The sequence below is a fragment of the Oncorhynchus gorbuscha genome, linkage group LG03 (genome assembly GCF_021184085.1).
Source record: "Oncorhynchus gorbuscha isolate QuinsamMale2020 ecotype Even-year linkage group LG03, OgorEven_v1.0, whole genome shotgun sequence".
In the NCBI taxonomy this organism is placed as follows: Eukaryota; Metazoa; Chordata; class Actinopteri; order Salmoniformes; family Salmonidae; genus Oncorhynchus; species Oncorhynchus gorbuscha.
The window spans coordinates 51,326,334-51,340,053 of NC_060175.1; the positions used below are offsets into that span (position 1 = coordinate 51,326,334).

General features: G+C 40.0%; 1 pseudogene; it reads left to right on the plus strand.

Annotated features, from left to right (window-relative positions):
• LOC124020722 overlaps positions 1-13,720 on the plus strand; it is a 92,387-nt pseudogene that overhangs the window by 71,310 nt on the left and 7,357 nt on the right.

A 13,720-nucleotide genomic window follows, 5' to 3' on the forward strand; every position in this document is an offset into this window, starting at 1 on the left:
TGGACGAGAATACAAAATGCACGGCGTGGAACGGCGTTTCTTTCTTAAAGCAGATAGTTCTTTACGTTTTGTATTTGTTTTGCAGCTCATTGCCCCTCAGGTCATGTTCTCAACGCGCCTCCATCACTCAATGTTTGATATTTTTGTCAATAAATCAGCGCAAAGCACCCTGTGTCAGACATGCTCTCTGGGTCTCAGCTCAGCTGGAGTGAATACGTATTTATTTTTAAGAGCTGCAGTGAAATTGTTTGATTTCTGAGCTTGCTGCTCACAGCCTCTGCGTTTGATTTGCTGTATCAGAAGGTCACGATAGCTAGGAGTTCTCAGCATCATTTATGCATGTGTTTACATTGTGTTGGTTCTAAAATAACGTACAAGCATTAGACACCCCGTGGCCTCTGGTGTTTGTGGAATATGGCAAACAATGAATAGAAACCACTGCTTTGTTATGAGGTTGCTTTTGTGATGTATGACGTAAGCCACTTTTTAAAATCTAGTTTGTAACACTTTACATAGTTGGGGATTATGTCGCAAATAGATTAAGTCAATAATATCAACGAGAACACTGGTCCTAGAGCTGGGACGACAAACAGAAAAATGATTGACACCGACCGTACCAACCATTTATCGAGGACATTTTACTGTCATGATAAGTAGCCTATACTAGTGAAATGTGAAGTTTTCAATGAAATACTGTAAGTCTGCGTATATCGGCTACAATGGATTGTTACAATGGATAGTTACAATAGATAGTTACAATGGATAGTTACAACATTCAAAGTAGTAGTAGTAGTTCTAAGGGTACGGTAATAATTCAAAAGTACACTCTTAGAAAAAAGGGTTCCAAAAGGAGTCTTTGTCTCCATAGGAGAACCCCTTTTTTACCTTTATTTAACTAGGCAAGTCAGTTAAGAACAAATTATTATTTTAAATGACGGCCTAGGAACAGTGGGTTAACTGCATTGTTCAGGGGCAGAACGACAGATTTTCAGGGATTCGATCTTGCAACATTTCGGTTACTAGTCAAATGCTGTAACCACTGAGCTACCTGCTTATCCATGTAGAACCCTCTGTGGAAGGGGTTCTACATGCAACCCAAAAAGGATCTACGTTCTTCAAAGTACTTTCTAATGGGAGGAAGAAGAAAGGAAGAACCCTTTTAGGTTCTAGATAGCACCATTTAAAGTGTAGGCTAACCGGTGCACATTTGTTATAAACTTATCCTTCCATTTATCGTTATTGTGATATTTCAGTCAATTTATAGAAATATGGAGAGAGAAAAATTGCCGAGCTCTTAATGGTCCCTCATTAGTATTTCAGTCATATGCCTTTCAACCATTGTTGCTCTAGTTCCCTTGGTTTCTCAGTCCATACACCCAGCTACAAGAGAGATGGCTCTCTAGTCCTATCTGCTTTCATTACCTTTTGGAAATGTATTTTAGTGTTTTGATAGGATCTCACACATGGTGGATTTTCATGAAATTGAATACATAGAATGATCCTCTAGAGGAAGGATTCTTTTTTTTACCCCTTTTTCTCCCCAATTTTCGTGGTGTCCAATTGTTTTAGTAGCTACTATCTTGTCTCATCGCTCCAACTCCCGTACGGGCTCGGGAGAGACGAAGGTTGAATGTCATGCATCCTCCGATACACAACCCAACCAGCCGTACTGCTTCTTAACACAGCGCGCATCCAACCCGGACCAATGTGTCAGAGAAAACACTGTGCACCTGGCAACCTTGGTTAGCGCGCACTGCGCCCGGCCCGCCACAGGAGTCGCTGGTGCACGATGAGACAAGGATATCCCTACCGACCAAGCCCTCCCTAACCCGGACGACGCTAGGCCAATTGTGCGTCGCCCCACGGACCTCCCGGTCGCGGCCGGTTACGACAGAGCCTGGGCGCGAACCCAGGGACTCTGATGGCACAGCTGGCGCTGCAGTACAGCGCCGTTAACCACTGCGCCACCCGGGAGGCCCCGAGGAAGGATTTTACATGTTTTTTTAAACATTTGTATCTAAAAGCATAATTGAGAAATAATTAATCAAATCTGGCATATTTATGACAGGCCTTCTTTAAGTCCATAATGTTTCATCTGTAGGTGCTACAAAGCAGAATTTGGTGGCAAACAAAGCTTTACTGCATGCTCTGTAATAGAGGTCGACCGATTATGATTTTTTTAACGCTGATACCGATACCGAATATTGGAGGACCAAAAAAAGCCGGTGCCGATTAATCGGCCGATTAAAAAATATATATTTGTAATAATGACAATTACAACAATACTGAATTAACACTTATTTTAACTTAATATAATACATCAATAAAATCAATTTAGTCTCAAGTAGATAATGAAACATGTTCAATTTGGTTTAAATAATGCAAAAACAAAGTGTTGGAGAGGACGTAAAAGTGCAATATGTGCTATGTAAGAAAGCTAATGTTTCAGTTCCTTGCTCAGAACATATGAAAGCTGGTGGTTCCTTTTAACATCAGGTTTCAATATTCCCAGGTAAGAAGTTTTAGGTTGTAGTTATTATAGGAATTATAGGACTATTTCCCTCTATACCATTTGTATTTCATTAACCGTTGACTATTGGATGTTCTTATGGGCACTTTAGTATTGCCAGTGTAACAGTATAGCCTCCGTCCCTCTCCTCGTTCCTCACATGGCTCGAACCCGCAACACAACGACAACAGCCACCACATCGAAGCAGCGTTACCCATGCAGAGCAAGGGAAACAACCACCCCAAGGCTCAGAGTGAGTGAAGTTTGAAACGCTATTAGCGCGCGCTAACTAGCCAGCCATTTCACTTCGGTCACACCAGCCTCATCTTGGGAGTTGATAGGTTTGATGTCATAAACAGCGCAATGCTTGACGCACAACGAAGAGCTGCTGGCAAAACGCATGAAAGTGCTGTTTGAATTAATGTTTACGAGCCTGCTTCTGCCTGCCACCGCTCAGTCAGATACTTGTATGCTTGTATGCTCAGTCAGATTATATGCAACACAGGACACACTAGATGATATCTAGTAATATCATCAACCATGTGTAGTTAACTAGTGATTATTACATTTACATTACATTTAAGTCATTTAGCAGACGCTCTTATCCAGAGTGACTTACAAATTGGTGCGTTGCACAACAATTTAACTCCACCATATTTTCATTATCTCAAGCACAAAACAGCACATTTATACGTTTTGTAGAAAAATATATAATTCAAAGTTCTACTCTATGATGTCATAAAAAAAGTTCTACCCTATGACGTTCTACCCTATGACGTCATCATACATTTTAAAAACTGTGATTTACAAACACTATGAGATTTTTAAAAAATGAGGACGTTTCTTTTTATCTTTTTAACCACAGATAGAAATGCGCTGTTTTTACATGTAGACACTGGTTTGGTGCTGGAGATAATGAATAGGAGGTTGAACAGTAGGGATTGAAAAGTGGATAATTTGTCAAGTTTCTCTTATTTCAGACCTACTCATTCAAGGGTTTTTCTTTATTTTTACTATTGTCTACATCGTAGAATAATAGTGAAGACATCAAAACTATGAAATAACACATACGGAATCACGTAGTAACCAAAAGAGTGTTACACAAATCAAAATATATTATAGATTTTAGATTCTTCAAAGTAGCCACCCTTTGCACACTCTTGGAATTCTCTTAACCAGCTTCTCCTGGAATGCTTTTCCAACAGTCTTGTCGTGTCTTTACTATCATTAACTGAAGACTTCGTTTTTATCAAAAATTCTCTGCAATTAGAATTACGTGATTATGATTGATTGTTTTTTATAAGATAAGTTTAATGATAGCTAGCAACTTACCTTGGCTTACATTTGCTTAACAGGCATCCTTGTGGAGTGCAACGAGAGAGGCAGGTCGTTATTGCGTTGGACTAGTTAACTGTAAGGTTGCAAGATTGGATCCCCGAGCTGACAAGGTGAAAATCTGTCTTTCTGCTCCTGAACGAGACAGTTAAACACACCGTTCCTAGGCCGTCATTGAAAATAAGAATGTGTTCTTAACTGACTTGCCTAGTTAAAAATATATAACTTTTTAAATAAAGATGAAATAAAGGTGTAGTAAAAAAATAAAATAATTCAGCAAATCGGCGCCCAAAAATACTGATTTCCTATTGTTATGAAAACTTGAAATCGGCCCTAATTAATCAGCCATTCCGATTAATCGGTCGACCTCTACTCTGTAATATGAGTAATATTTGCACATACTTCAGGGGTACGCGCAATGCCTTCGGGGTACGTCAAATAAAAATGTGATTCACATGACTTTGTTATTCACATTTCCAAACAGTCCATTTATATTTTCCAACGGGGCTATACATTTGGGTGAGGTTTTTTTCTAAACTGAGCAGCCTCGTTTCATTGGCAAACCATTTAATTAAACCATCTAGTGTTCAGCGAAATAACAACGCAATGTCAAATACAGGTAGAATAGTCAAATAATTAACAACCAATCATATTAACCGTTACTGTCTCGCGGGAATTCCACTAATGGTCCGTATGTAGCCAAACATAGCTGCTGCTCATGTTGGTAACTGTACTGATGGCGCAAAAGCCATGACAGGGAGACATAGTTGAGTGGTAACGCGTGTGCAAACAGTTGCTCCCGACGCCACTTGGGTACACTGCAGCATCCACCGAGAGGCTCTTGCTGCCAAGGGAATACCTGAAAGCTTGGAAGACATTTTAGACACTACAGTGAAAATGGTTCACTTTGTTAAAGCAAGTCCCCTGAACTCTCCTGTATTTTCTGTGCTATGCAATGATATGGGCAGTGACCATGTAACGCTTTTACATCTAGAAGTGGCGCTGGTTATCAAGGGGCAAAGTATTGACACATTTTTTTAAATTGAGAGACGAGCTTAAAGTTCTTTACTGACCAGAATTTTCACTTGTCTGACCGCTTGCATGATGACAAGCTTCTCACACAACTGGCCTATCCGGCTGATGTTTTTTCTCGCCTGAATGATCTGAATCTAGGATTACAGGGACCCTCCACCACTATATTCAATGTGCAGGACAATATTGAGGCTATGATTAAGAAGTTGAAGCTCATCTCTCTCTGCATTAACCTCTTGCTCCTACCTGACACGCAGACGTCCCATCTAGACATCTGGAAATGCAAATGCGCTACGCTAAATGCTAATAGTACTAGTTAAAACTCAAACGTTCATTAAAATACACATGCAGGGTATTGAATTAAAGCTACACTCGTTGTGAATCCAGGCAACAAGTCAGATTTTTTAAATGCTTTTCGGCGAAAGCATGAGAAGCTATTATCTGATAGCATGTAACACCCCAAAAGACCTGCAGGGGACGTAAACAAAATAATTAGCATAATCTGCGCTACACAAACCGCACAAATAAAATATAAAACATTCATTTCCTTTGACCATCTTCTTTGTTGGCACTCCTAGATGTCCCATAATCACTATTGGGTCTTTTTTCGATTAAATCGGTCCATATATAGCCTAGATATCGATCTATGAAGACTGTGTGATAAACGGAAAAAAATAGCGTCTTATAACGTAACATCATTTTTTTAAATGAAAAAAGTCGACGATAAACTTTCACAAAACACTTCAAAATACTTTTGTAAAGCAACTTTAGGTATTAGTAAACGTTAATAAGCGATGAAATTGATCACGAGGCGCTGTATATTCTATAGGGGTACATCTGGAAATAATGTCCGGGTAAATCTCAACCAAAATATCCGGTCCGAGACCTGAAGAAATGGGCTGTCTCTTCTTCGTTTGACCAAGAAACAAAGCCTAGGCAAATGACAAGACTGTTGACATCGTGTGTAAGCTGTAGGAATTGCAATCTCGGCTCCAGGTAATTTGCTTTCCCATAGACAATACATGCAAGTGGCGCATTGATATATTTTCCAATTTTCAGTGATCAGATTTTCCTGCGCTTTTCGATGAAACACACATTCTGTTATAGTCACAGCCGTGATTTAAACAGTTTTATAAACGTCTGAGTGTTTTCTATCCACACATACTAAGCATATGCATATACTATATTCCTGGCATGAGCAGCAGGGCGCTGAAATGTTGCGCGATTTTTAACAGAATGTTCGAAAAAGTAGGGGGTAGGAGTAACAGGTTAAAAAGGACAACACACTGGTCTTTCCATCATTGTATGATTTTTTTGTGTGCAAATGAACTCAAGCTTACCGACAATGTAAAATGTGATATAGCGAAGCACCTGAGTGAGCAGGCACTTTCCTGAAAAGGATGACACAAACAACTGGATTCATTATACCTTTCATGTCCTGTCTCCAGTCCACTTACCGATATCTGAACAAGAGAGCCTCAGCGAAATTGCAACAAGCGGTTCTGTGAAAATGTAATTTAATCAGAACCAACTGCCAGGTTTCTGGATTGGGCTGCGCTCAGAGTATCCTGCCTTGGTAAATCGCACTGTTAAGACACTGATGCCCTTTGCAACCACGTATCTATGTGAGAGTGGATTCTCGGCCCTCACTAACATAAAAAGAAAATACAAACACAGACTGTCGGTGGAAAATAATTTAAGACTCAGACTCTCTCCAATACAACCCAACATTGCAGAGTTATGTGCAACCTTTCAAGCACACCCTGCTCATTAACCTGTGGTGAATTATTCGCAATTTTCGATGAACAAATAAGGTTTATATGTAAGATAGTTAAATAAAGTGCAAAATTATTGATTATTATTATGTTATTACTATTATTCCCATGAGCCGGGTTGTGACAAAAACTCACACTCATTCTTATGTTTAATAAATGTATCGTATAGTGTGTGTGTGTAGCAGGCTTACAATGATGGTGCTAGAGGGGGTGCTAGAGGGGGTACACAGCTGGAGGTTGAATATTTGAAGAGGTACAGGACTATAAAAGTTTGGGAACCACTGGTGTAGATGAAGGGGAGTCGACAAATTAAAGAAGGGTTTTTAAGCCTTGAGACAATTGAGAATGTGTGCCATTCAGAGGGTAAATGGGTAAGACAAAGTGTATATATCTATTTTTATAATCTTTATTTAACTAGGCAAGTCAGATATGAAGAAATTCCTATTTTACAATGACTGCTGTTAGTGGAATTCTAAATTCCTATATGTTTTGTAGCCAAAACCAAATTCGCACTCTTTCTATTTCATTAATGAGTTGTAAGTTCATTAATTATGCATGAAGTAGATCGAGACCAGTCTTAAAAGCCAGGTAACAGCGTTTAATTCAAGAGAGTACTAACCAAAAATACAAAGAACCTTACATTTTAAAGAGAGAACATAAAATGACATCATCAGTTTCTCACACTCTCTCCGATCCACACAATAGCGCAGTGTTTTCAGGTCTGGAGATTTCTTCTACTCCCCTCATAAACCAAACATTCCAATCTGTCTAAAAGATATCTTCTCCTCCACTAATGGAATATCAAGGACCATTCTTATCTGTTAGAAAATATATATCATCCCTCTCCCTTAAACTCCCGCAAGGTACAGACAATTAATTCGTTTTACTTACATTTTCAGTAACAGCTTAACCAAGAACCCATACATTTCATACCATAACATAATGGTATTATAATAAATGGTTCTAATTGAAATGTATACATTATTAATCATTTCAACTATAATTTCCTCCATCACTGCCTACCCAGGACAAACCCTTCTCTAACCCGGGCAACACTGGGCTAATTGTGCGCCTTCCTATGGAACTCCCGATCACAGCCGGTTGAGATACAGCTTGGGATCGAACCACGGTCTGTAGTGACACCTCTAGCATGGAGATGCAGTGCCTTAGACCGCTGCGCCACTCAGGAGCCTTATATTTAAGTTGCTTTGCACGGGGTATGGTAGTAGGTGCCTGGCGCACTAGGTTTGAGTGTGTCCAGAACTGCAGCGCTCCTGGGTTTTTCACACTCAACAGTTGCCTGTGTGTATCAGGAATGGTCCACCACCCAAACAATGTCTAGCCAACTTGACACAACTGTGGGAAGCATTGGGGTCAACACAGGCCAGCATCCCCTGTGGAATTCCTTCGACACTTTATAGAATCTATGGCCCTGACGAATTGAGGCTGTTCCGACGGGAAAAGGGGGTGCAACTCAATATTAGGAAGGTGTTCCTAATGTTTTGTACACTCAGCGTACGCCAACATCCCTCCAACGGACTATTCTATGGATTGTATTTTGTGAGCATTTCTAAAACCATGGTCTTTTTTGCCCTGGTTACGTGAGGAATCACTCACATGTTGTATAACGATAAGGCTGCAGGTAAAGATTCCCATTAGTGAATCATCTCTCCCAGTTATGCTGCTCTCTTCTCCTTCCCCTGTCCTCATTTTGGCCTTAGTGTCCCGCTGTGTATCCTATTAAAATACGCATTTAATCTTTTGTGCTGTCAATAGCATGGCGACCCTACAGCAAATCTGTTCTGCTCCAACTAAGATAATTGCTCTCTGCAAATGTGCTTGTAGAGAATTCAATCTTCCAGATAATTACGTTTTTATTCATGAAATAGTTGTCATTCAAACTACAGCATGGATATCGGAATGGATGTGATATGAAAGTGTTGATATAATTGTATGCTTATCCTCATTTATCAATCACTAATATAGTATTTTGAATCCCTATATAACCCAGTGAGGGCTATCAAATCATTATTGATCCTGATAACAACAGCTGTCTGTTCTTTCATTCTTGTCAGACGGACCATCATGGGTGATGGAACTCTCCGTATCAGCAACATCAGCGAATCAGACGGAGGGAGGTACACCTGTGTGGCCAGGAACCCCTTTGGGACTTCAAGCAGTACTGGTACTCTGGTGGTGAAAGGTACTTTTCCGGACACAGATTTCACTACCTTTTAAGCAGATGGTTTAAACCTGTTTAGAGAAAGAAAAAAAATACTAAGCCAAGCATGAAATTGATAATGAAATGTATAGTTGTTTTATGTTCCTGCTGGTTTGACAGAAACATAACTCATCCTTGGTTTTGTCAGCTGTGAGTTATTGGTCACACAGCGGAGGGTAGAAAATCCCTATATCTATAGTAGTGAGGAGAGAGATGTCCTGTTCCATCCAAGTCAGACATTGCATGTTAATTTTAGAAGAACTGCTGCGGCATATTTCAATGTGGCTGTTCTAATAACTGATGGTTCTACATGGATTATTCATTTTTTCCCCCTTAATTTGACACCATGATTGCATTTAGTTGAATTATTCTATCTCAAGACTATATCAATAAAACATCATGAAAAAAAACATGTAATAGGATTGAGAGGAAGACACTTCCCAATGGGAGCAATTTAAGATCAATTTGTTACATTAGTAGTAGGGGAGGCTGCCACTGCATTGAAACATCTTGTCTAAAGTACATTTTGTCCAGCAGCAGGTTTATATTCATATTCAAGGTAAACATGCTGTGTGTTTGTTTTTCTGTATTCTCAAATAGAGCCGACCAAGATAACAGTTCCACCGCTGAGTGTGGATGCCACTGTGGGAGAGAGCATCGTGTTGCCATGTGAAGTGTCTGGAGACTCCTCCCTGGATCCCACCTTTAAGTGGTTCTTCAACGGCAAGCTCATCGATTTCAACAGACAGGACCACTTTGAGATGATAGGAGTGGTATGTACCGTCTACCTGTACTGTACAGGAGACAGCACACAGTAGTCTCTTCTCACAAGCTTCATAGCTTGGACAGTAAAAAGCAACACCTTATATGAACATGTTAGAATATTTACAACCTCCGCACACAAGCATCCTGAATTGTACAGTATCATTACACCAACACTTACAGTGCGTTCAGAAAGTATTCACACCCCTTGACCTTTTCCACATTTTCTTGTGTTACATTTCAAATGTATTAAATTGAGATTTGGTGTCACTGGCCAACACACAATACCCCATAATGTCAAAGTGGAATGAAGTTTTCACACATTTTTACAAATTAATGAAAAAGGAAAGCTGAAATGTCTTGAGTCAATAAGTATTCCACCTCTTTGTTATGCCAAGCCTTAATACATTCAGGAGTAAATATTTGCCTAACAAACTCACTCTGTGTGCAATAATAGTGCTTAACATTATTTTTGAATGACTACCTCGTCTCTGTACCTCACACATAGAATTATCTGTACGGTCCCTCAGTCGAGCAGTGAATTTCAAACAGAAATGTAACCACAAAGACCAGGGAGTTTTTCCAGTGCCTCGCAAAGAAGGGCACCTATTGGTAGATGGGTAAAAAAGCAGACATTGAATATCCCTTTGAGCATGGCGAAGTTATGAATTACACTTTGGGTGGTGTATCAATACTCCCAGTCACTACAAAGATACAGGTGTCCTTCCTGACACAGTTGCTGGAGAGGAAAGAAACCACTCAGGGATTTCACCATGAGGCTATTGGTGACTTTAATACAGTTAAAGAGTTTAATGGCTCTGATAGGAGGACTGAGGATGGATCGACAACATTGTACTTACTCCACAATACTAACCTTAATGACAGAATTAAAAGGAGGAAGCCTATACAGAATACAAATATTCCAAAATATGTATCCTGTTTGCAATAATGCACTAAATTAAAACTGCAAAGAATTTGGCAAAGAAATGCACTATGTCCTGAATACAAAGTGTTATGTTTGGGGCAAATCCAACACAACACATCAAACATTGTGGTGGCGGCGGCCTCATGTTATGGGTATGCTTGTCATTGGCTAGAACTAGAGTTTTTTGTTTTTTTAGGATAAAATAACCAGAATAGAGGTAAGAACAGGAAAAAATCCTAGAGGAAAACCTGGTTCAGACTGCTTTCCAACAGACACTGGGAGGCAAATTCACCTTTCAGCAGGACAATAACCTAAAACACAAGGCCAAACATACACTGGAGTTGCTTACCAAGACAACATTGAATTGTTCCTAAGTGACCTAGTTACAATTTAGAATTAAATCGGCTTGAAAATCTATTGCTGTATAGTAATGATCAAAAACCAATTTGACAGAACTTGAAGAATAAAACAAAATAATGTAATGCAAATATTAAACAATCCAGGTGTGCAAAGCTCTTAGAGACTTACCAGAAAGACTTCTAGCTGTAATCGCTGCAAAGGTGATTGTAACATGTATTGACTTTGCAGGGTGAATATTTATGTGTTTCATTTTCAATACATTTGCAAACATTTCTAAAAACATGTTTTCACTTTGTCATTATGGGGTATTGTGTGTAGATGGGTGAGAAAAACAAATATTTAATCCATTTTGAATCCCGACTGTAACACATCAGAATGTGGAATAAGTCAAGGGGTATGAATATTTTCTGAAGGCACTGTTCATCTCAGACAAGACTAAGGCATTTAACATGGAGACCTGGCCAGGGAAAACCTGTGGACATGAAGATTAAAACAACCAGTCTGTTGCTGATCTTATGAGTAAATCACCTGACACTCCAGTGAACAAAGGCACACAAATATGTCTGCCTACAGGATTTATCCTCTGGTCTGCTGAGCACACAAAGACCCTGCACTAAAACGGCCTGTATAACACTGACATTTTCACTGTGAGCATCATTTGGCAGAGCTCTTAAACTTCAGGAAGTGTTTTTTGTTTTTAACACAAGGAGTGTTGAAATCAGTGTCACTCCAATGTTCCTACCTGCTCTTTTCTCTCACTGCTACTGCAATAGCATACTTAGGATAACAAAATATATATCATAATGTATACTGTATAAGTGGTATGAAAGGTGCTACACAGCTGGAAAAACATATACATTGAATGACTGTATTTTGAGACACTAGTATTATTGATAAATTGCACAATTTTTCTGTTCTATTGTCATCAGGGATTAGCTGGTGATCTGATGGTCAGGAATATTCAGCTAAAGCATTCTGGGAAGTATGTGTGCATGGTACACACTGTGGTGGACAGTGTCTCAGCAGCAGCCCACCTGATTGTTAGAGGTACGCACACACTTCCTCCCTGTGATGATACTTTGGTTTACTGGCATACTGTAGCACCCATAGAGATATACCATATCTAGGGTAGCACTCACCTAAAGAGGAATTAGACAACCTCAGACATGATCACCCGTTCTATTAATTCCCTTTACTTCAGCCAACTATTCTGGGTGACATTCATTCAGTGTTAAATAATGACTACAGGAGCATCTGAAAATCAATGCATAAATTTTCCTCTTCTCCTTCGTTTTTGAATCCTTTTGTATTTCCCCTCATCAACTGAAGGATCTTTATCTCTGCTGTGTGAAATATTAAATGTCTCTCTCTTTTGTGGGCAGACTGCTCTAACCTTGCCATCCTTTTTTTGGCTGACACAATAGAACTATTTGACAGTGGTTGTCCTTGTCTCCCTGTTCTGTGCCTGTGCTGCTGGTTATTTCAGGGCCTCCCGGTGCCCCAGAGGGCCTTATTGTGGGGGAAATCACTGACTCCACTGCCCAGCTCTCCTGGGAGTCTGGGCCTGACCACCACAGCCCTGTCACCACATACAGCATCCAGGCCAGGACCCCCTTCTCCATAGGCTGGCAGGCCGTCAGGACAGGTAGCTACAATGCCAGCCCATCCCTCACAGACACTGTTTACAGATGTAGGATCTTAATTTGATCACCCTGTTGCAGGAGAACGTTCTTGCAATGCAGGATATGTAGAACGTGTAGTGTATTTAAGGTTTAAAAAGGCTTCTGATGTTTGTATTTTCCCCTTTAAAATGTCTGTACTATCGGAATACTGTGGGAATAGTCAGCTTTGGGGATGAATTATGTGAACAGGAGTATTTATCTTTAATCATTCGTTATCTTGGGTGCCTTCTTGGATAAGTTATATTGACATTAATTGTATTACAGGCAGTCTTTGATAACATTAATGTGTTTTGTTGGTGGATGAGAATCCATATGTATTTAAATTCTAAATTCTTTAATCCTAGTTCCTGATTCTGTGCCTGGACAGATGTTTCATGCAACGGTGATAGATTTGAACCCCTGGGTGGATTACGAATTCAGGGTGGTGGCTAGCAACAATGTGGGTGTTGGAGAGCCCAGCATGCAATCCAAGCAGATTCGAACAAAAGCGGCAGGTACATTCTCATTTCTCTTTTTCCTCTTGTGGTGAATCTATCAACCCCACGGTGGAAATGTAATTTAACGGTCTGATTAGTTTCATTTTGCATGGAGTGTTCCGTTCAGCCCCTGATGAATTTCACCATGTAGAACCCACATACACTTTTCACGCCAGTCCACTGGTTATTGTGCCTTTCTCATCGCTAATTACGTGTAATGAAGACAGAATCAGCTCTGTTCCAATCTGACTGACACAGAGACAGATGTTAATAATTGTCCTAATAGGAAAAGAAAGTGAGAGATAATTTATTCGTGTGTTTAGGCCCCGTGGCCTATCTATCCATGTGGATATTGACACTCGAAACGTTTGCTTGTCAGATTAGAACTACCCGAGCAGGAGGCATCATACCTTTTATAGTATTCCGACGCTGTTCACATCAGCACTCAGGAATTTCTGCCATGATTAATTCATGTCAGCAGCATCAACAGGAGCCATGTGAAATACCCACGCCTGCCATAAGGCAATGACTTGAAAGTGTCTATTCTGAGTGGGTTAGCAGAGTGCTTCCGCCTGGCCCACTGAATCACAAGGGAAGAGTATTCCTGCAGTGCGATACACTGTAGTAACAGCAGTAGCGTGCA